The following is a 23,156-nucleotide window of genomic DNA, read 5'->3' on the forward strand; positions in this document are numbered from 1 at the left end:
TCCATTACAATTCAGTGCACAAAAACATCATCTTTGCCAAAAATGCAAGCAGAGAGAGTCTTGCACATACATATTCATACACATCACCTTCAATATGAAGATTTATTCTGAAGATATATTCGTATTGAGTTAGAGATATACATATTTGTATATATTGTCAGAATCTGGGCGAGGCCGTTTCACTAGTCCTTTGGCAAGGCCATCAGCCCAGACATCCACAGGTAGTGTTAAGGTGAAAACATGGACGAGAGATCTGAGTTCCCTGCTTTTATGGTTAAAAAACAAAACAAGATATCAACAAATGTCTCAAAAAGCTCTCCTTTTTCCGCCGGTTCAACTGTTGACCTTGAGGAGATCTCCAAGATGTCAAAAGTTTTGAATGAAGAAAAAATACAATTTGAGATATGGTCACACCAAATCAACCATACACCACTGTCTGTCTCTGTATCCTTTTCCGTATGTGTGTATAATGACAATGTATGGTGGATTTGAATTGCTTTCTTCCTACGCGCATTTCATACCACTGCTCCTAGCCAGGCCAAGCATCCTCACTAGTCTTTGAAGAAGGCCTGGGTTCAAATGACATATCAGAGACCTTCTGATGACATGAACGTCCTCTTCAAAATGGCTTCCACTTGGTCCTCCTCTCCAGTCTACCATCATCCAGTAAAGATATACATCTGATAGTCCCAGACTCCATCACCTTGTCATTCTGTGGTGGTCTGGGGTTAGATTACAGTACAATACGATCATATTCTATATACCATGTGCTCCAGATCTGAAATTACACAGGCCTACACACTGATGATAATCTATGGATGATAGTATAGTCCATGGCCACAGATTAAGATGTGACAAAAGTATCTGAACCCATGGAACTCTGGGATAGTTCAGACTAGGATGATAATCTGTCCACTCCAGACTCCAGAACTCACAGACTAAGATTAGAAAAAACATTCTCTGAACCCACTGAACTCTGGATCATAAGTCATTATAACTCAGATTAGTGGAAGGTGAAATTGAGTTAGTATTGGTCTGGACCCTGGTCTACTGCTATTATGATGTTCCATTAGATGAGGATGATAGTCTCGACCCTGGCGCGTCCCGACGGGTTGGGAGTCATTCGGTGAGGGGTGTAGTCCTTCCTGCTGTAGTCCCTGGCTGCCTGAATGCTGCCCGACCCGTGGCACGGCGCCCCCTCCAGTCATGCCATGGTGGTGGGCGACTGGCACTGGCTCATCTGGACCCGCATGGAGGCAACGTTACTCAGGATCTTCTTCTGGTGGCCCGCCAGGGTCACACCTATCCTGAGGAGGTCTCTGGAAAGAGGGAGAGGGGGAGAGCGGAAGGGGGAGAGGGAGGGGAGAGGGGGAGAGAGAGGGGGGAGAGCAGAAGGGGGAGAGAGGGAGAGAGAGAGAGAGAGAGAGAGAGAGAGAGAGAGAGAGGAAGCGAAAGCAAGACAGGACATATGTCAATACTAAAATGTGTATTAAGTACTGTATCTGCAATGCCTCAACTATGTGCACTGAAGAAGCAAGTACATAAACATACATTCATTTGGTGTCTAATACATTTACACAGATAACCAAAGCCCCAAGTCATGTCAGGACTGTTAGCCAGTGGCCTGGCTGTGAAGAAGAAAACAACAAGCCCAATGTGTCTCAGTGATCTGGCCTTTGTTCTCTTTGAGGATTAAAATCATGATGCTACATTTCAGAAACAACATTATGAAGCCAGAAAGATGCTACAAAACATCAAATGCACAGAAAGCGGTGTTTCTTACGGACAATATTTGGACAGGATTATCATCGATTTTAGATGATATGTGCGTGTGTACATGAATGCTTGCTCACGAGTGTTTCTGTGTGTGTCTGTGTTTCTGTGCGTGTGTGTTTCTGTGTGTGTGTGTTTCTGTGTGTGTGTGTGTGTGTGTGTGTGTGTGTTTCTGTGTGTGTGTGTTTGTGTGTGTGTGTGTTTCTGTGTGTGTGTGTGTGTGTGTGTGTGTGTGTGTGTGTGTGTGTGTGTGTGTGTGTGTGTGTGCATGCGTGTGTGAGCCTGTTACAAAATACCTGTATTTTGTGTCATAAAATAGAAAAACCATTTGCAAAAAGCCCGAACAGCAACAACATGCTCAGTAAAGGTTACAGAAACGTGTGACTTGCTGTGACCGTGACATGTTGTTGTTTATCTACCTTAATGGAGAAAGTCACTCTGGATGTGAAAATGAACATACCAAAATGAACTGCAAAGCACAATGGGTATTATTATTGGCCTTGTTTCGGGGCGGAGCTCATGCGAATAATACTTAGGATGCTTAGTTAAAATGGTATGTAAAATTATTTTGTATTTTGAAAATACAAATTACGGCTCTCGAAAGTATTTTGCTACAAAATACATCGGCGCATAGTTTAGCCCAGTGTAATACCAATTACAAAATACTCAGAAGTAATTGAAATACATATTTCAAATACATGTGACCTGAAATAATGGCCATCTCTGCATGTGTGTGTGTGTGACTCACTCAGAGGTCATCTGTGCTACCAGTTGCAGGGAGGTGAAGCCAGAGTTGAGAAAGTTGTCTCTGTACTGGGTCATCTTGATGGCTCCCAGCCACTCTCCCACTGAACTGAAGGTGTTGAAGTCTGGGATAGAACGGTCCAACAGGGGCTGGGAAGGCCTGAAGGAGGAGAAGAGGAGAAAGGGAGAGGACGAGAGAGAAAGAGGAGGAGAGAGTGAGAGGAGGAGAAAGGGATAGGAGGAGTAAGTAAGGTAAGTAAGGGAGAGAGAGGGAGGGAGAGAGGGAGAGAGAGAGGGAGAGAGAGGGAGAGATAGAAAGAGGAGAGAGATGCTTTGATGGTGCAGAGTGGAGGTATAGGCATTCATGTTTAAGGAAGTTTGAGTGTGCCTGGGTTGAGTATGTGTGTGTGTGGGGGGGGGGTGGGGGGGGGATGTAGCCTAAATATATTTTTCTATGTGTGTACTCACACTGCAGGGATGCTGGCCACTTGTTTGAGACTGGCTGGGTTGCGGATCATCTTGTCCAGGGTGTTGACGATGTCAGTGAAGCGTGGCCGGGCGTTACGGTCCTTCTGCCAGCAGTCCAGCATGAGTTGGTGCAGGGCCGAGGGGCAGTCCATGGGAGGGGGTAGCCGGTAGTCCTGCTCTATAGCATTGATCACCTGGGGACAGAGAGGGGGGCAGAGGGTATTGTGGAGAAGGAGGAAGGTATTCAGTAAGGGTCATGTCAGACAGGACTATTGTGGAGAAGGCAGAAGGTAGTCAGTAAGGGTCATGTCAGACAGGACTATTGTGGAGAAGGCAAAAGGTAGTCAGTAAGGGTCATGTCAGACAGGACTATTGTGGAGAAGGCAGAAGGTAGTCAGTATGGGTCATGTCAGACAGGACTATTGTGGAGAAGGCAGAAGGTAGTCAGTAAGGGTCATGTCAGACAGGACTATTGTGGAGAAGGCAGAAGGTAGTCAGTAAGGGTCATGTCAGACAGGACTATTGTGGAGAAGGAAGAAGGTAGTCAGTAAGGGTCATGTCAGACAGGACTATTGTGGAGAAGGCAGAAGGTAGTCAGTAAGGGTCATGTCAGACAGGACTATTGTGGAGAAGGCAGAAGGTAGTCAGTAAGGGTCATGTCAGACAGGACTATTGTGGAGAAGGAAGAAGGTAGTCAGTAAGGGTCATGTCAGACAGGACTATTGTGGAGAAGGCAGAAGGTAGTCAGTAAGGGTCATGTCAGACAGGACTATTGTGGAGAAGGCAAAAGGTAGTCAGTAAGGGTCATGTCAGACAGGACTATTGTGGAGAAGGCAGAAGGTAGTCAGTAAGGGTCATGTCAGACAGGACTATTGTGGAGAAGGCAGAAGGTAGTCAGTAAGGGTCATGTCAGACAGGACTATTGTGGAGAAGGCAGAAGGTAGTCAGTAAGGGTCATGTCAGACAGGACTATTGTGGAGAAGGCAGAAGGTAGTCAGTAAGGGTCATGTCAGACAGGACTATTGTGGAGAAGGAAGAAGGTAGTCAGTAAGGGTCATGTCAGACAGGACTATTGTGGAGAAGGCAGAAGGTAGTCAGTAAGGGTCATGTCAGACAGGACTATTGTGGAGAAGGCAAAAGGTAGTCAGTAAGGGTCATGTCAGACAGGACTATTGTGGAGAAGGCAGAAGGTAGTCAGTAAGGGTCATGTCAGACAGGACTATTGTGGAGAAGGCAGAAGGTAGTCAGTAAGGGTCATGTCAGACAGGACTATTGTGGAGAAGGCAGAAGGTAGTCAGTAAGGGTCATGTCAGACAGGACTATTGTGGAGAAGGCAGAAGGTAGTCAGTGGACGGTGGTCATTCGAGGCTCATGCATGTTCCTGTTGTCTTTTTTTGTAAAAAACTAAATGTAATTTGTATACATTACATTGATACCTGTATATGTTTTATATGTAATAAAACATATTTGAATCCAGAAGTTCATGCTAGACAGGGGTCTAAATACAGCTGCTCAGAGTGACAAGGTAGGTGACCATTGCCAGACAGTACCGTAGAGAAGGCCAATTAGGAAGACATCCGAGGGAAGTCACTAGACTCCAGTTCATGATTACAGGAGATCAATAATGTGAAGTAAATCAGAGAATTGTAGGAAAAGCGGAGATATATAGAAGCCTTTCTGTTTCCCTTCTATTTTCCCTCTTCCTCTAGACCCCTTTGCTAAATCACTGTAACACCAGGCCCTAGTTTCTCTGTTTCATTGAGTGGTTACTGAGCAATTCACTTAGCGTTAATCTCGCTCTCCCCCTCTATTTTTCTGCTTCTCTCTCTCCCCCTCTCTCTCACCGATTAATCTACAGACAGCACTCAGGCTGAGGTGCCCTTCCTACTTGACACTAGCGAATCACACGTCTGCATAAAAGGATGGAGAGGACCTATACTCCGACACTGTGGGAAAGTGTCTTGGGAATGGGCTGAGTGCATATAATTAATGTGGTGAAATGCAGGTACTTGACACTTGTTCCGTAGAAACTGCAAAGGCTATGAAGGCCTGATGGTAGATAAGTAGTGCTGTGCTGTAGCTATGCTGCACATGGCCTTATACAAGGACAAAAAGGGTTTTCGATAGAAAGACAAACGCTCGGTCCCTCTCTAAATCGTAGCATGTTCATGTGGTATACCATATGACGGATTGTTACCCCTTAAAGGTTGAATCAGGGAAAAGACAGGAAAAGTCAACACCGATAGAGATTCTAGCGTGTGAAAATGAATCATCATCAGAAATGAGACGACACTCAAAAGGTGCCCATGCTACCACTGCAATTCAGCAGAATCTTGACAAATGGTGCATAAGTGTATGTGAGTGCATTTACATGCATGTGAGTGTGTGTGTGTGTGTGTGCACTTATCATAGGTGTGTAAGTGGGCATGTGTATGTGCACACAGACTTGTGTATTTTGTGTTTGTCAGTGCATCATGTGTGCATTAGCCTGTGTGCCTGTGTGTGTTTTGTGTGTGCGAGTTGGCATGTGTGTTATTAGTGTACACAGATGTGTGTGTGTTCTGCCTGAAGAGAACAGCAGGCCATGCTGTGAGCAATGCCAGGCCTCCTCCCTGTGTGTGTCCCACCAGTCGCTGCCGGCATGCTGCTGGCCCAGAGAGGGAACATCTGCTGGCTTGGCCAGGCCTGGTGAACCAGGCTCCAGAGAGACCCGTCGGACGGATGGGGATATGGAGCTCATTGGTGTGTGTGTTGGGGGTGTTTGTGAGTGTGAGCATGTGTGATAGATCTCATTGTGTGAGATTCGGGGGACGTAGCAAAAAGAAGGACAGAGGAGGTAACGTGCATGTGTGATATTCTGCCTTTGTGAGAATCTGCTCATTGTCAAGGACACTTCCAGTGGGAATCCTCTTGTCTAGCTGAGTTGTTATGTCTGAGAAGGTTCCATTTTATGACACAACATAAACAAATAGAAGGGTCATTTGAATACTCATTCACTGCCTCTGCTTTGGGGTCTTAGCCCAGTTACTGTAAAATCACTTTTGTGACTACTGCTTATGTAAAGAGGGCTTCATGAATTAATTTGATTGATTGGAATTTTGAATTCTATGAATATTTCTATACACCTTAGAACAACATTTAAAAGTTCAACATGACAATAATACTCACATCCTGATTAGACATGTCCCAGTAGGGTCTCTCTCCGAATGACATCACCTCCCACATGACGATGCCGTAGCTCCACACGTCACTGGCTGAGGTGAACTTCCTGTAGGCGATGGCCTCTGGAGCCGTCCACCTCACAGGGATCTTACCCCCCTGAGAGGGAGAGAGAGAGGGGAGGAATAGAGGGGAAGGGAGGGGGAGAGAGAGAGGGTGAGGGAGGGGGGAGCGAGAGAGAGAGAGTGGAGGGGAGGAATAGAGGGTGAGGGAGGGGGAGAGAAAGGGGGGGTGAGGGAGGGGGGAGAGAGAGAGAGAGGGGGGGTGAGAGAAGAGGGAGAGGGAGAGAGAGGGAGAGAGAACGACATGATTAGTCCAATTAAAACCCTTCGAACCAAAAGACAACTACAATCTCTCTATCCCTCCACTCCTCCTTCCCTTCATCCCCTATCGATCCAGCAGCAGGGAACGTCTGTTCCTCCTCACACATCGAACCACAGCACATCTCTCCCGGTGCCCATGAGTTTGAATAAAAGGGGTTTGGTCGGGGTTTGAGAGTGCCTGTCGAGCGTGTCTGTTTGTAATTGGCCTACCTGGGCCTGCAGCGAGCCATGCATGGTACTGATTGAAATTGACGGGTGGCTTGTTTAAGATTTCCTCTACACACACACCTGTTTGTAGGCCCCTTGGCGGTTTCCATTGTATCCGGCCAGGCCAGCTTAATAATGCCAATTAGTTCAACCTGTGCATGTGTAGATAAGCCGGGCTTGAAAGGAGAGACGGGAGAGCGAGACAAGGCCCACCCTGCTCTCCTGGCTTTCTCCCTCAGTCCCACCGGGACTTTGACCAGGAGATGTATTGTGTGTGTATGTGTGTACATGCGTGTGTGTGCGTGCATGGATGTGCAAGATTGTGTGTGTGTGTGTGTGTGTAGAAGTCCAAAGGACTCAGACTGAACTCATTAAGGTCCAGCTCAGAGAATTTGACCTCTGTGAGCTCCTAACCCTGAACATGATGTTAACCTCTGACCTCAGTGGAGGCAGAGCGGGAGGCAGGAGGGGGGTGTGTGAGTGGAAGAGTGGTTTTGTAATTCGTTGAGAAAAAGAAGACTGATGGATATCTATCTAAGCTCTGATGACCGTTTTTCTCAGATCCCAGGGTTCTTCTTCCAGTAACTAATGCCTCTCATCTGATTCCAGGCACCAGAAGGCTCTATCTTTTACCTCCGTTCTGTCAAAAGGCTATAGAAAAACACATGAATACAAGATCAACTGCACCAATGAAAAGAAACCCAGCTCCCTCCATCTAATCTCTAACTTTGCTAGACCCATGCTTCAAAGAGACTATTTCGACTTGGACACACGCCAGTTGAAAAGAACAGTAAGAAATATAAATACACTGTCTCTTCCAAGTTCCTCTATCTGACCTCTAACCTCAACGCCTTGTATTATCAATCACATGTCAATCAAATGTATTTATACAGCCCTTTATAGATAAGCATCTGTCACAAAGTGCTTCAAAGTAACCTACAACAACTCAGAAGAGCAAGCAATGCAGAAGCACGATGGCAAGGAAGACCTTCTTACCCCCCTCCCCCACGTCGCCTTGCACCGCTCCTCGCAGACAGGCTAAGCTAATAACATTTTCACGGCTGCCGCGTTCGTGAGGCAGCTATGCAGATCGTCAGTAATTACCTCTGTGGGCGGACTAGTTGCTAGCGCTCCAGCCCTGCCAAAACAACACTTTAATAACACAAAGTGCTGCTGAACAGAACAGACCGGGCAGGAAAACAGACAGAGGAAGAAGACAAATATATAATAAAAAGCAGCTTTAGATTTTTATTTATTAACTTAGGAGGAGAAAATACTATGAATACCCCAGGGAGGGAGAGAGAAAGAGAGGGAAAGTGAGAGAGATTGAGAGAAAGAGAGAAAGAGAGAGCATGCGTGTGTCTGAGACAGCCAATCCCATTTCACTCACAAGGCAGGCAGTACAAGCCAGTGAGAAAGGAACATGCTGTTCTATGTGGTGGCCTGGAGTCTTAGAGAGCACCCACAGAGACATGCCTTCATGTAAAACAACCGCTCTAAGCTGAACCACATATCAACCTCCAGCCAAGCTCCATCAATCTCTTCAGCTAGCTGCTCATTCCATGAAGAATATTCAGATCTTAATGTCAACATGACAGCATCATTGCTCTCTCACGAAGTCTTTGGAAACTAGATTATATATACACAACGTGACTTTAGACCACAAAACAACAGTTTTATACTTGATTATTGCGGACCGGCCATACTGAGACATGGAGCACTGATTCTCACTTCAAACAGTTCCCTCCAGATCAACTTCCAACAGCAGCAGTGGGTCACCACGCTGATGTCAGCAAGATGATCTGACACAAAGGGAGTCCTACTGACTAGCTGTGACTAGTTGTAACTGGTTGTGAGCGGTTGTGACAGATAAAGTGACAGGTGTAGTGACACATCTGGGGTAGACCTGAAGAGAGTGGTCAGAGTGCTGTCAGGGTTAAGGAGGATCATGGGACATGGCGGTGTGTGACAGACAGGAACATGTGTTCAGGTGCGTGTTGAGGAGCGCCCTGGGAAACATGAGAAAATAAAAAGGAACTGGATGCCTGATCAAAACGGTGCTGTGATACATCCCCTAGGAACATGAGCGGCAGTGCAGCCGTTTCCTTTTCCTTCCCCATGAGTTCACCTCCAAAAACCTGCAAAAAGGACCTGGATGTGCGTATGTTCTTCAGCTTTTACACGTGGGACACCTGCAATTGCTAACGTGTACTATGAGAGATGCAGTATGCACCCAGCAATTCAATGGAGCAGGTCACTAGCAATCTATAGACTGAAGGGGAATCTAGTGTCCAATGGCAGTTTGTAACACGCTACACAAACTGGAGCAATGCCCTGCCTTGGTGTCGTAGTGGATGTAGATGAAATCCCCTGAACGATCTTCTCCTACTATGAGAGTCCTCAAGCCTTGAACACTGTGTTTTGTTTTTCCTTGCTGATGCATGCAACCTCACCCACCACATCTCTCCAAGAGACATCAAACAGTGCCATCATGTTGTTGCTAAAGCAGCAGCTGTCCCCAAATGGAGTAATGGTGGAATAAACATTAGTGAACTCCCATTAATGCCCATGACACAGTACCATTTCCTAATCCATTCCTAAACAATGCACACTCAAGAGGTCCCGAGCACATTTACTTAGGCTGGGCAAAGTGCTCCATCAACTGACGTTTAATATCCCCAAAGCAACGATCGCTGGCAGTCTGTCCAAATATACGCACGCACGCAGGCAGGCAGAATGCACCCCAGGGACTGTCTGGGAGAGGCAGGCCCTTCTACCGTTCCACTGTCTACAGGGCAATGGAGAATAGGTTCCACTTCAAACTTCAAAGCAACTTACATTTGACTCCCTGGAACTATTTCAGGCATCATTTCACCAAGTTCCCACATATTCTATGGCTATTTAATTCAATTAAATAGTCTAGTCTAGGAGTCAAATGAGGTCTATGCTCCTCTATAGGACAAAGTTATTTTAACACACTTCTCAGGTGGTCTCAAAGTGGTATGAAATCTGACCTTTAATAAACATTGTCTGTGTAGTCTTTGCAGTTAATATATACCTTCACATCGTCAACTTGATGGCACCACCTCTGGAAATGCCCTCTCCCCTTGAGTAACTTCCTCTGTGGCCCCTAATGACTCAGGAGCCACTATGGGCCCCTCAAATTTAACCCAGCATGGATCCTATGTTTTTATCATGCATTTGCACATCTTTGTCAGGCTTTTCCAGTGGTTTAATATTAGACTGCGACCTTGGATTCTGTCCCCTTGAGATGACTCTGAGGAGGTTGAACATAGGCAATTACAGCTTACATACAGCACACTGAGACTCATCACATAAGAGATCTGGGACCTGGGATGTTTAAGAACGAACTGATGTGTCTCTTCTTGTGTCATTTAACAGTGTCACAGTGTTTTCTGTTCTCAGGAACTAGCATGCTGTGACCCTTTCTCTCTCTCTCTCTGTCTTTTATCTCTCACTCTCTCTCTCTCTGCTCTCTATCTCTCTGTCTTTCTCCGTTCTCTATCTCTCTCTTTATGTCTCTCTCTGTCACTCTCTCGGTCTTTCTCTCTTCGAGGACCCATTAGAGAAAAACTATAGAAGAATCTGACATCTGACTTAATTTGTGGTAACTCGCTAGCTTATTAACTGACAGACTGGCCAGAAACATCCCATATTGTCTACTGTCAGTCTATGAACTGGGGCGTTATGACAAAATCTTTGTCCCATATAAAACCTGGTTGCCCATTCAGTGTGCCGTGCAGTGGAATACCATGCCTGAATCATGCTCGGCCCACACAGTGTACATCAATGCCCACCTCAGTCACAGATATCAGCCCGATCTGGCACACGTGACAAGAGGTATAAATCAAACATGAAAACACTTGGAGAAGAAGCCATGTTCCCCCGCTTTGATAATGGAGTCTGGATGGATACGTTTGTCAAGCACTTCCTGGTACAGTTTTCATTATTTTCTACAGCAATGTAAATACAAATAGCCTACAATCAAGAGAAGCAAAGAAGAGCCCTTGGGTCATGTTCATAAGGGACTAAACAGAAGAAAACAGACTGAAAAAGTAACTATTGTGCCTGTCCAATAAAATAACGCTTGTTTTTTGTTTTCTGTTGTAAAACGTTTGAAAAGTTTCCCATTACGTGCTGTAATGAACACAACCCTCATAACAAATCAAATAGAATTGAACACAACCCTGTTAGGGACATGAATGCTGCATAAGCTCAGGGTCTATATTGGTCCCTATAAAAGCACTCTTGAGAGCAAGGACATCCTGGCCCTTTAGACCAAATGGCAACTTTCCTTTAAGTTTTTCACTTCTTTACCCTTAAGTCCCCTGTAACTTTGACCACATCAATATTTCACACAAGTGACAAACTTACAAGAGGCTTTGGGCCATATGCCAAGGAAAAGGAGGGGAAAGAGGAAAGGATGCAAATGGAAGACAATCAAACAGCAAAGGGTTTGATAGCGCCAGACGGTTAGTGTGGTGAAGCCATAGACATTAAAACCAGAAGAGAGTAGCACTGACGTCATCCACATATTGGCACCAAAGTATCACTAAGGATCATGGTGAAAGTGGCCGTAACTAGCAAAAGATCATGGTTGATGTAGTCGTTTTCATCCTGCCTGAACCACGGTGCGTTGTTTAAGGCACTCCCGAGTGCAGATAGGGTGTTCACACCAGTCCAAGCCAATTGAACTAAGTGGGTAAACGCAGCAGAGTTCGGTAAAACTGCACCAAACCATTTTGGTGTGAAAGCCCCTAAGTGTCCATTCAACTATATTCACCCCAACTCTACTCTCTTTCAAACTGTGTCTACCCTGTAGGCTGAGGGTTATTCGACTGTCCCCGTAGTACAACCCTTTAGGGGTTAATGTAGAGCCCTCTGTGTAAAGGGTTCTACATGGACCCTAAATGGTTTCTACATGGAACCAAAAGGGTTCTACCTGGAACCATAACGGGTTCTTCAAAGGGTTCTCCTATGGTGGCTAAGAGTGTAGCCCAAAAATACAAATTGGCCACAGGAGAATCTCTGGTATTTTAACAGAATTCTTAAGCTATTTTTGCGCATTTTGATCTTGACTAGGGTGGCAAAATTGCTGGGACCGGAGCTGCAAAGTGTGCTGTGTCACACACCTAAAATAGCATTGAGGGACTGTGGTTGGGTTTGGGAGCAGTTCTTGCGGGAGTGGGTGGGAGTCGGACACGAAGTCGGCAGGAGCGGACGGGCCTGGTATGAAACGCAGCGAGAGTGGGAGGGAACGGGATGAAGAAAACAGTCCCACGCAGAACTCTCCATGGACTCACACTTACACGCATTAACATAACCATACACACACCAACAACCCTCAGTCTCAACATACATCGTGTGACACGGGAGGCATCTGCCCAACATACAACCACATACAACCACTCTTGAATCACAAATGCCAGCTCTCTCTACTCCTCAGGGCATTGGCTTTCAATACAATGTGTGATTGCATTGCACTTTCCAGTCACCAATCTTTTCACACACACAACCTCTCACCGTTAGCCACTAAAAGCCTTTCACATCTTTAACCACTAACACTGCACGGTGTGGAGAGCATTCAGCCACTTTACACACACACAGCAAATACTGTGTGACACACCACTCATCATGTCGACACTGCCTGTCCTTCCTTGAGCCTTTGGGTCACTCAGGGAAAAGACTAGATAGATACAGTTGAAGTCGGAACTTTACATACACTTTAGCCAACTACATTTAAGCTCAGTTTTTCACAATTCCTGACATTTAATCCTCGTACAAATTCCCTGTATTAGGTCAGTTAGGATCACCACTTTATTTTCAGAATGTGAAATGTCAGAATAATAGTTGAAAGAATTATTTATTTCAGCTTTTATCCAATACCTTGACTTTGTTGTCCTTAAGACATTTTGCCAGAACTTTGGAAATATGCTTGGTGTCATGGAAGATCTATTTGTGACCAAGTTTTAACTTCCTGACTGATGTCTTGAGATGTTGCTTCAATATATCCACAGAATTTTCCTACCTCATGATGCCATCTATCTTGTGAAGTGCACCAGTCCCTCCTGCAGCAAAGCATCCCCACAACATGATGCTGCCACCCCCGTGCTTCACGGTTGGGATGGTGGTCTTCAGCTTGTAAGTCTCCCCTATTTCCCGCAAACATGGTCACTATGGCCAAACAGTTCTATTTTTGTTTCATCAGACCAGAGGACATTTCTCCAAAAGTATGATCTTTGTCCCCATGTGCAGTTGCAAACCATAGTCTGGCATTTTATGGCGGTTTTGGAGCAGTGGCTTCTTCCTTGCTGAGTGGCCTTCAGGTTATGTCGATATAGGACTCGTTTTACTGTGGATACAGATACTTTTGTACCTGTTTCCTCCAGCATCTTCACAAGGTCCTTTGCTGTTGTTCTGGGATTGATTTGCACTTTTATGCACCAAGGTACGTTCATCTCTAGGAGACAGAACGCATCTCCTTCCTGAGCAGTATGACGGCTGCGTGGTCTCATGGTGTTTATACTTGTATACTATTGTTTGTACAGATGAACATAGTACTTTCAGGCGTTTGGAAATTGCTCCCAAGGATGAACCAGACTTGTCGAGGTCTACAATTGTTTTTCCTGAGGTCTTGGATGATTTATTTTGATTTTCCCATGATGTCAAGCAAAGAGGCACTGAGTTTGAAGGTAGGCCTTGAAATACATCCACAGGTACACCTCCAATTGACTCAAATTACATAAATTAGCCTATCAGAAGCTTCTAAAGCCATGACATCATTTTCTGGAATTTTCCAAGCTGTTTGACGTCAGCTTTAACTTAGTGTATGTAAACTTCCGACTTCAACTGTAGATAGATAGATAAATGTGGAGATAGAACTATAATAGTGCTAATAATATAGCTGTAGAAATAAGTAGAAAGAAAAAGATAAAGGTAAACTTACAGTGCCTTGCGAAAGTATTCGGCCCCCTTGAACTTTGCGACCTTTTGCCACATTTCAGGCTTCAAACATAAAGATATAAAACTGTATTTTTTTGTGAAGAATCAACAACAAGTGGGACACAATCATGAAGTGGAACGACATTTATTGGATATTTCAAACTTTTTTAACAAATCAAAAACGGAAAAATTGGGCGTGCAAAATGATTCAGCCCCCTTAAGTTAATACTTTGTAGCGCCACCTTTTGTTGCGATTAGAGCTGTAAGTCGCTTGAGGTATGTCTCTATCAGTTTTGCACATCGAGAGACTGACATTTTTTCCCATTCCTCCTTGCAAAACAGCTCGAGCTCAGTGAGGTTGGATGGAGAGCATTTGTGAACAGCAGTTTTCAGTTCTTTCCACAGATTCTCGATTGGATTCAGGTCTGGACTTGGCCATTCTTACACCTGGATATCTTCCCTGTCCCTACTGAAGAAAAGCAGGCCCAAACCATGATGCTGCCACCACCATGTTTGACAGTGGGGATAGTGTGTTCAGGGTGATGAGCTGTGTTGCTTTTACGCCAAACATAACGTTTTGCATTGTTGCCAAAAAGTTCAAGTTTGGTTTCATCTGACCAGAGCACCTTCTTCCACATGTTTGGTGTGTCTCCCAGGTGGCTTGTGGCAAACTTTAAACAACACTTTTTATGGATATCTTTAAGAAATGGCTTTCTTCTTGCCACTCTTCCATAAAGGCCAGATTTGTGCAATATACGACTGATTGTTGTCCTATGGACAGAGTCACCTCAGCTGTAGATCTCTGCAGTTCATCCAGAGTGATCATGGGCCTCTTGGCTGCATCTCTGATCAGTCTTCTCCTTGTATGAGCTGAAAGTTTAGAGGGACGGCCAGGTCCTGGTAGAGTTACAGTGGTCTGATACTCCTTCCATTTCAATATTATCGCTTGCACAGTGCTCCTTGGGATGTTTAAAGCTTGGGAAATCTTTTTGTATCCAAATCCGGCTTTAAACTTCTTCACAACAGTATCTCGGACCTGCCTGGTGTGTTCCTTGTTCTTCATGATGCTCTCTGCGCTTTTAACGATCCTCTGAGACTATCACAGTGCAGGTGCATTTATACGGAGACTTGATTACACACAAGTGGATTGTATTTATCATCATTATCGTCATTTAGGTCAACATTGGATCATTCAGAGATCCTCACTGAACTTCTGGAGAGAGTTTGCTGCACTGAAAGTAAAGGGGCTGAATAATTTTCCACGCCCAATTTTTCAGTTTTTGATTTGTTAATAAAGTTTGAAATATCCAATAAATGTCGTTCCACTTCATGATTGTGTCCCACTTGTTGTTGATTCTTCACAAAAAAATACAGTTTTATATCTTTATGTTTGAAGCCTGAAATGTGGCAAAAGGTCGCAAAGTTCAAGGGGGCCGAATACTTTCGCAAGGCACTGTATGTCCATAGTGTGAGCTCCAACCCCAGGTTTAACACTTTGCAATTAACAGCATGTCCTCCAGCAACTTCCCCAGCACCTCTCTGGAGGCCAGGTAATTGGTCACCCCAAAATAGGAGGAACACGTCGCAAAGTAAGGACAGGAAAAATGAGGTGATTCATTTGCAGGGGGAGGAGGTAGATTGCGACAGTAATTCATGGGTCGTCGGCGGAATAACATTTTCCTTATTCCCTCGGCCTTCGCTCGCCGCGCTGGCCTCGCTCTGTGATTGCCTTGGTGTTCACCTCGTAACCGGCGGAGGGAGGTCAGCGATTGAAAGGAGCTGCCGTGGCATTGTGGAGGCTTGGCAGCATGCATAGCTTAATTAGAGGAATGCATGAGAGACCCAAGGACCCCGACTCTCTGCCAAACATCTCCACAACTTCTCCCCTGTGGATAGAGAACATTCCCAGAACGTTCCCCCAGGACAGTCAGGACCAAGCTAGTGCTCAGACACAGTAAGGTCAAGAGGAATGCTTGAAGAGACTGTTGTGTGAATCTGGTTTGCTTATGGGTGGAGTGCAAATAGCTGTTTATGTCTATGTGTTATGTGTCAGGCCTCTAATGTCATAGAGGTCCTATCTCAATGGGAATACCTGGGTTGGGTAAGGGTTAAGCACACAAACAGTTGCTGTGAAATCAATGTGGTATTTCACATTATCTTTTTTTGAAAGGAGTACATAATAAAGCCAAAATCTATCTATATTTTGAATCCCTTTACAGTATGAAACCCTTGAGATGCATCATCTAATATTCAAGAAGTCTTGTACATGAAACAGGCAAACATCAAAAACATAATCTATAGTCCAATTCTAACCTTTAACCCCTTCTGAACCTCTGTAGCATCAACAAGATTAACAGCCGACAGAAGGTGATCTTGTATTTATTTATTCGTTGTTCAGGAAAAACACCTTTAGCAGGGCTTAACCACAGTGGTCACAGAGACCCAGGTCGGTCTGCCTTCCTAGTGGCCAATTCACTTCCCAAACCCACCAACAGGAGGTCACGTCCCCTCTACAAAACCTGTCACACTTCCCGTTCACACCTGAGACTCAGACACATTCAAGCACGCACAAGCACAGTCACACACACACACACACACACACACACACACACACACACACACACACACACACACTGTAACGGTTTTGACTTGAGGTTATTATTTATAGGGGTGCCAGGTAGGTTGTGCCTACCAGAGAAAACATTGGTTTCTCCTTTTAGTTTGGGTGGGAATGAGTCCCATCTGGTCCGTCAAGTCTACACCAATACAAAGGACGTATGTAAAAGTCAGGATGGAAATAAACTTTTCATAAACCCTTAAAACATTGAAAAGAACTTCAAAAACAACTATATTCTGTTGCGTGGGTTGTATTAGCAACAACAATGATTACACACACACATATAATAATATCACAATGAGTTCTGGTTCCTCCAGAAATGTCCTGTACCTCGGGCCTAAAAAGAGTCCAGCCCGGTAAAGGAGTTCAGTGAACTCAAGTGACTTTTGTCACGCGATGTTTGTCCGTTCATTCAGTGTAGCGTAAACCCAGTACTAAACATACAATCAATATAACAATTACTTTACCACAGAACTTTAAAGCGGATCAACTCTTAATTAAGTCCTCAACTACAACTAACTACATAAATCACAGTATACATCACATCCAAACAAATGAAATACCGTATACAAAAAGGTGGTAGTCAGTCGGTCAGTCAGACAATCCAATCCGCCAATAGATCTCCAGCGGAGAAAGGCCACGAAGAACGGAGAGGTGTAGTCCAGGGATGCAAAGAGTGGATCCGATCCTGGGTAAACTCTCTTAAGCTACAAAACACACGTTTAACGGCAACAAAACAAACGGAATCGAGAAGCTTCGGAACTGAGGGTTGAACACATCCTCATGCACGTCTCCATCACAACCCCCCTTTCGTGCAGCTGATGCTGGCTATTTAATTGGGAATTAAAGGGAAAGCGCCCTATTGGAAGGAGCTGCACTGAGACGGTTCAGAAAAATTCAGGGCCGTCACAACACACACACACACACACACACACACACACACACACACACACACACACACACACACACACACACACACACACACGCACAGTTGAGTTCTAATATAGTCATCTTCTGATGATGGAGCATCTGCTCTCTAAATAAAGGTAGACGTGGGTTTGTATTGTTGTTGTCTTGTCCTTGATTTCTCAAAGATCATCTCCAATGTTTGGATAGATAAGAACTAAATTTAGTCTCCTATATTTGTACTATCATGGTAGCTGATGTTTAGATGCCTTACCACCTTTATTTTTAGAACATCTTAGAGTTTTTAGTTGTAAATGACTCATACACATTGGAAATATATTTTATTTCCTCATGCACAGTGTGTACATATAAATTATTTGACAAAAGTTGCCCTCAGGCAGTTTCGTCAAAGCAGCGAGCCGTTTCACGGTATCCTTTAAAACAACTGACCTCACGAAAGAACAGACTCTGGTGTACTGCACCAGGCCGACTCACTGTATTCCCTCCAACTGTCAGGAGCAACCGAATAATAAACCATTACAAATAACTCATTAGCAGTCGTTTCAAATGAAAGTTAATGCAGGTCACACACACTCACACAGCAAGCCCTCATAACCTTGAACTGCATGCAGATACGAGTGTGAGTGTGTTGTGGATGACATCCAAAACAGAGCGGGGAGGAGATGGAGTCAGATACACCAGCCATAGTGTCTAATAATTATAAATATGTTCCTCTGTGGTGTTAATTAGGGGCCCAAACCCTTCCATGATGCCCCAGGAATAATGCATGATGAACGGGGAAGGGGGCAGGGCGACCAGGGCCAGTTCCTGAGGAGTGAGGAGGGACGGTGCGCTAGCTGTCAGTTTGAGGGGCTGAGATGCTCTTTGGTTTCCCTGCATCCCACGCATCCCAATGACAGAGGGGAGAGAGGAGTTCTTCCCAGAGTCTCTGCATTAATGAAGATGTGACAGTCATAGTCCGTGACCAGTAGAAAGAGGGAGGAGAAGGAAGAGCGAAGGCTTGTGGAATGTAAAAGAGAATAGATAGAGGTAAGAAAGCGAGTGACTGAGAAAGAGAAAAGTGAGTGGCGAGGAAGACTGAAAGGAAATGCATGAGAGATGGCCAGACAGAAGTGCTATAGTTCTTCTGATGTACCAGTTACCTCTACTTTATTCAAGAAGTCCTAGACACACACAACTACACTCACAACAAAAGGGCCATGACTAAGTGTGTCTAAAAACATACCAATGAATCACCTTCTTCCTCTATCATAATACGCCGAATGCCGGTATGTTGTTTGTTGACAACAATTGGAGGAGACACATCACAGTGGAGACACACTTCATAAACATCAATCCCAGAACCCTCCCTGTTCTATGTCGCTGGTCTTCAGACAGACAATCTTGTTGCTATGAACCAACCTATCCATTTAAAAACATAAATGTGAGAAAAACGTTTTTGGGGGGTTCAGAGAGTAGGACTCACCAGAGAGCTGGTGTAGGAGGGGTCAGAGGTATCGTCCTGAAGGTAGCGCGAAAGTCCAAAGTCGGACACCTTGCAGACCAGGTTGCTGTTGACCAGGATGTTGCGGGCAGCCAGGTCTCTATGGACATAGTTCATCTCAGAGAGGTACTTCATGCCCGCCGAGATGCCCTCATCATGCCCACCAGCTGGATTACAGTGAACTGACCGTCGTTTTGCTGCAGGAGACATGGGGAGAGGTAGAGGGGGATTATTAGCACCATGAAATTAAACTTGTCATCTACAGGCCTTTCAGTTGAGATGTCGACAGTAAACAAGCCATACTTCAATGAATTCTACACTATTTCAAAGTATTAGGCATGAAGATGTTCAGACCGGACACGGTTCTATTTGATTGCATGTTTCTACTTGATTGAAATGCAATTGATTTAAAAACCGCAACAACATGACACTAACACAAGCACATCTTGCATGCTATGCTACAGATGTTGTGTGAGGTGCCGTCACACCTACAGTACATACAATATTCCATACACACAGGGTGTGACAAACAGCCTAACCTGCTGCCTATCTATCTCTATGCGACTCACTTCTCCAACACAGCAAACTAGTTGTTTCTGAGTCTGTGATGGAATCGTCAAGCCTTTACACTTAAAGTGATTTGATCTTTAGATTTTTACTTTCACGCTGCACTCTTAGAAAAAAAGGTGCTATCTAGAACCTTAAAGGGTTCTTCGGCTGTCCCCATAGGATAACCCTTTGAATAACCCTTTTTGGTTCCAGGATGGAACCCTTTTGGGTCCAATTTAGAACCCTTTCCTCAAAGGCTTCTACATGGAAGACAAAAGGGTTCTACCTGGAACCAAAAAGGGTTCTACCTGGAAGCAAAAATGGTTATCCTATGGGGACAGCTGAAGAACACTTTTGGAACCCTTTTTTTCTAAGAGTGTATCACACTATCGACACAGTCCAAGACAGCCCTTGTATTGCATATCATTTCCTATTTTACATCAAAAGGAGGGGATGGAATTAATTTTGATTCCCAAATTGGATTACTCATACACGATCCTATCAAAACAAGTGGTTAGAGGATGTTTCTAGTGAAAATTGCACATCGTACATCACTGTTGGTAACACTCACACATGGGGGAGCTCTCTCTCTCCCCCCAACCCCTTCCTAGTTCCTCCCTGTGTCTCCAATGCTCAGAGGAGCTTTGACACACACTAACAAATAAGAGGGTAGGGTAAGATCGATGGGAACATAAGACGGATGTGGCGGCTAGCAAAGCCAACTTCAAAGGGTCCCTTTAAACCCGCATTAGAACAAAGTAGAGTAGAAAACCAATCCATGATATGGAGGGAGGGAGGGAAGGACGGAAGAAGGGAAGGAGAGAAAAAAATAAGGGTTGAATATTGATTAAGCTGTACACTCGCTCGTTCCGTCCAAACTACAAAAGAGCGAGGGGATAGTCCATTAAGAGCTTGGGGCATGAGTGGAGAAATTAAACGAGGAGGACATAAGTTGGCTATTTCAGGAAGTCTTTGATGAGGGGAGGGTGGAATTGGGTTCAGTACATTTTCAAATTTACAATGACTGAGCTCTGTAAGCCTAAGCCCTGTTGCGGGCTGACAAATGTACATTACATTGCCCATATATCATCAGCTGTAACTCATATTGGTTGTATCAAGCCACAAACATGCAATGAACCTGTGCAGTCTTAGTGCAACATACACTGAGTATGCCAAAAGTTAGGAACACCTTCCTAATATTGAGTTGCAAACTCCCCCTACACACACACACACACGGATGCTGGCCCATGTTGACACCAATGGGAAAGGAAAGCGGGATACCGAGTCAGTTGTACAACTGAATGCATTCAACTGAAATGTGTCTTACGCATTTAACCCAACACCTCTGAGGTGCGGGGGGCTGCCTTAATCGACATCCACGTCTTCGGCGCCCAGGGAATAGCGGGGTTAACTGCCTTGCTCAAGGGCAGAACATATTTTTACCTTGTCAGCTCTGGGATTCGATCCAGCAACCTTTCGGTTATTGGCCCAACGCTTTAATGCTTCCCACAGTTGTGTCAAGATGGCTGGATGTCCTTTGGGTGGTGGACCATCCTTGATACACACGGGAAGGGAGACTGTTGAGTGTCAAAAACCCAGCATAGTTGGAGTTCATGACACAAACCAGTGCGCCTTGCATCTACTACCAAACCCCGTTTGTTTTGCCCATTCACCCTCTGAACGGCACACATTCAAAATCCATGTCTATATTGTATCAAGGCTTAAAAACCCTTGATTTAATCTGTATCCTCCCATCTACCCTGATTGAAGTGGATTTACCAGGTGACATCAATAAGGGATCATAGCTTTCACCTGGATTCACCTGGTCTGTCTGTCATGGAAAGAGCAGGTGTTCTTAATGTTTTGTAAACTCAGTGTATATCATCATACTGTATAATACATATTATGTGAACAGAAAAAACATGTAAATAAACTATTACCACAGTCCCATTTACTATAAGAAACTATAAAAAGAGGTGGTAAGCAGTGTTTATAAATTATTAATAAGGCACAGTGGAGTGAACACCACCCATATTCCTGGGTCTATACTCATTAAGTGTTTTAGATTGGGAGTGCTGATCTAGGAGCAGTTTAGCCTTTTAAATCATGTTGAATAAGATTTCATGGGACAGGGGGACCAGCTGATCGTGGAGCAGCTCACATAATCTAAGGCACTTGATACACACACGTTCTATAACTCACCCTCAGGAAGGAATCGAGGGCCCCGTTCTCCATAAACTCTGTGACGATCATGACTGGCCGACTCTTGGTGACCACGCCCTCCAGTCTGATGATGTTGGGGTGGTCGAACTGTCCCATGATTGACGCCTCGGACAGGAAGTCCCGCCTCTGCTTCTCCACGTATCCTGCCTTCAGGGTCTTGATGGCTACGTAGATCTCCTCTTGCCTGGCAGCTTCAGACGCCCCTTGTACACCTCACCAAACTCACCTGGGGGAAGGAGAGGTGTGGTGTGTGGTTATAGGGCTGGATCAACTGTCTAGAGAGATCAAGTCCATATTAGACCTTGAGATGTCGGTAAATATAAATCAATTTGTTCGCGCTAGTGCAATACTTCGAATCTGGCTCGAGAGGGACCAGGGACCCTATTTGACCAGGGACCCTATACAACATGTATGTTGGACCAGAGTTAACAAGCAGAAGATAGTTAGACCTTTGTGTTTTCAATAATCAAAAGTAATTGTCTCATTTGAGATCAACAGTGGGGCTATCTTGTTGAACAGCAGCTCAGAATCTGGAGAGGGCATTCATGAATGGAAACAGAATCTGGAGAGGGCATTCATGAATGGAAACTACAAGAATAACAACACAACAAATTCACAGTAAATATCTACTATTTCCATTCCTTGATTACTCATCATCCTCTCGGCATCCTGCGGAGATCCCACACCACCGAATAAACAAAAACGGAAATCTGTAATTAGCAACCCCCATTCCTCTATCCTTTACTTCATCCCACTCCTCCATCTCCTCCCCTATCCTTTCTCGTTTCCTCTCGCCTATCATGCAGTGTGTCTCAGCCAGACCACCAGAGGCTACTCCAGTCCTTGTCTCATCAGCCTGCTGTTATTTAACTCTTTGTATGAATCAACACCAATGCGCATGTCCCCATACAGTCAAGAAGGTCTGGCATTGCCCATCGAGGGAGGGCATGTCCCCAGAGAGAGAGAGGAAGAGAGTTAGGAAGGGAGAGAGGGAGGGAGTTAGGAAGGGAGAGAGGGAGGGAGGGAGGTGGGAGAGAGAGAACGAAATAGAGATAGGGAGACAGACAAAGCAAAAGAGAGAGAGCTTGGTACAGGGACTGGGATGCTATAGGCTAAAGATATTTCTATAACCCACCAACCTGCCCACGCACAAAGAAACACACATCCATCCACATTTACCTGCGCCAATGACTTCTTCGATCTTGACGGTGGAGACGTCGATCTCCTTGGCGAACTCCCGGACGGCCTCGTTAGGGTCCTCATAAGTGAAGGGGTCGATGTAGATCTTCATCCCCCGGAGAGCCTGAGAAGTGGGTCGGGCAGCCCATTGGGGAGGGGCAGTTAGACATGTCGGCTCTCAGGGAGAGCTCTAGAACCAATCAGAGTGGATATGAACAATCAGTGAGAGTACAGAATCTTTTGTGTTTTTGGTGGTGAAATGGGCTGTGGGTGGACATTGAATTAATATGTCCATGCAGTATGTATGTAACAGCATAGTGCAATGAAAAAGGTAGCTGTGCTGTAATACAACCTCTCATAAGGTATCTATGCATTAGAATGATGCTTCCATCGGGGTTAGAAGCGGTTCAGGGAACAGAACTAACATACAGAAAATATTTTTCAATGAAAGTGATCCATACTATTCCGGAACAGAACCATT

The 23,156-nt window shown here is 44.9% G+C and overlaps 1 pseudogene; it reads right to left on the reverse strand.

Annotated features, from left to right (window-relative positions):
- Positions 1 to 252: 252 nt before the first annotated feature.
- Positions 253 to 22,787, reverse strand: LOC127920387 (ephrin type-B receptor 1-like; annotated as a pseudogene).
- Positions 22,788 to 23,156: the final 369 nt, after the last annotated feature.

Source organism: Oncorhynchus keta, unplaced genomic scaffold, assembly GCF_023373465.1.
Source record: "Oncorhynchus keta strain PuntledgeMale-10-30-2019 unplaced genomic scaffold, Oket_V2 Un_contig_19296_pilon_pilon, whole genome shotgun sequence".
Lineage (NCBI taxonomy): Eukaryota > Metazoa > Chordata > Actinopteri > Salmoniformes > Salmonidae > Oncorhynchus > Oncorhynchus keta.